Raw genomic sequence first — 2,031 nt, 5'->3', positions numbered from 1 at the left:
ATACTTTTCATAGAGAGGGTACTTACGCTTGTCTTTAGGTTGGGAGGTTTTTATATTTAAGTTAGACTACTCATGTTATGCCCTCAAAATCAGTGATTCCTGAGTTCACTGTCTTTTTAAAGAAAACTGATTAAATCATCACTCTTAACCTATACATTTGCTCTTCTCTTACGATGTTTATCTTGAGAACAAATCTACCCTGGCTCCCGAGATAGAAACCTGGATATTGGCCTAGTCTCTATTTGCCCTCATCCCTCAAGTGATTCACACCAACTGCTGCTTGTTATCTTCTAACAGATCTGCCATCTTCCTTTCTTTTCCATTCCTGATGCAGGGCTTGATCCCACGACCTGAACCGAGGGCAGATGCTTAACTGACTGAGCCACCCAGGTGCCCCTGACTTTATTATAGTGATAATTTAAAAGTATTACATGGTTGTAAGCAACAAAGTGACTTTAGAATCATCATTCTGATTATAGCTGAAGAGATCAAGACCAGAGACAGGAATCCAGTTAGGAGATACACTGTAGCAATTCAGGTAAGATATAATGGTAAATTACCTTGGATGGTAGCAGAGGGATGGAAAGTAGGGGACAGATGTGAAACTCAAGTAAGAGGTAAAGATGAAAGACTGGATAAAGGAGGTGGGAGGAAGAAAGAAGTTATAGATTCTGACTTGACCACTAACAATAGCCCTGTGAACTCTGAGCTCAAGGAGGAGTTCGAGCTCATTTAGGGATTTACTCAAATCTGGTAGGGGGTTCCTGGGGGGATGAAAGGGGTGTCTTACCTTGCCAATTCATGGCTAACCTTCCTGTATCTCATCAGTGATAATTTTTCCCTTATGTTTCTATTTCTTTGGCCATTTATATAAGAAATTAAGATGAAAGGGAATTAAATGTATGAACTTAATGTGTGATTGCACAGACACCATTTGGCAAGTGTCAATGTTCAGGTTACCTGAATGATGAGACTTGATAAATCAAAACAAGATTTATAGGAGGATGGCTACAGAAGGAAATCAGGTCACTCAGTTAGAAAGCAGAGTATCAGCAACATTTCTCCACTGACTGATAGAGATAAAAGCTTCTGAGTCTCCCAGAAGGGCCTTAACCACTTTCCTCCAAGCCCAATCTTAATATGCATAAAACAGAAGAAATTCTGCACACAGACTATTCTGGATGTGCATGAGGGACCACTTCCATGTAAGATGGGACAGTGCAGAGGTTAAGAGCATAGACTCCACTGCCAGACAGATTGAATTTAAATTCTAACTCTGCTGCTTGCTATGCGACCTTGGGCAAGTTACTTTTTACCTCTCTGCACCTTAGTTTCCTAATCTGTAAAATTATGATAAGAATAACCCAACCTCACAGTGCCAATGTAAGGATTAAATTAATTCATACTGTAAAAATGCTTAGAAGAATCACTTGATAATTTTTCACCTGAAATTAGAGGCTTTTCCCCATTTCAATGGTCTACAATATAACTATAGAGATCATACAATTTGGCACGGTACACTTGTGGAAGAATGAAACCCAGAGAACATACAATACACTATGGTATACTCAGTCAAGAATAAGGTCCTCATTTAACTTTCTCAGACTCCTTAGACTAACACAGACTCATCAAAGTTCACATTAAATTTCGAGCAGCATTACAGAACAAGGCCTAGCTACCCAGACATCCCTGGGAATCATGCAAATAGGCCTTAGACCAGCTATAGGATCTATTATTCTGTAGCCACCTTTAAACTTTGGTCCTAGAGTTTCTTTTAAATCATATGGACTTTTCAGTGGCATCCTTTCATTCAACAAATATTGAATGACATTAGGCTACTAAGCACTAGAATATTGTCATGAACAAGGCAGTCATGATCTGTGCCTATATGGAACTCAAGGACGCAGGATGGGATGGGATAACTAATTATATAAGAAATAATTTTGTTGAGGGGCTCCTGGGTGGCTCAGTTGTTAAGCGTCTGCCTTTGGCTCAGGTCATGATCCCAGGGTCCTGGGATCGAGCCCCGCA

This window comes from Neomonachus schauinslandi, chromosome 13 (genome assembly GCF_002201575.2).
Source record: "Neomonachus schauinslandi chromosome 13, ASM220157v2, whole genome shotgun sequence".
Classification (NCBI taxonomy): domain Eukaryota; kingdom Metazoa; phylum Chordata; class Mammalia; order Carnivora; family Phocidae; genus Neomonachus; species Neomonachus schauinslandi.
This window is presented reverse-complemented; position numbering follows the sequence as displayed.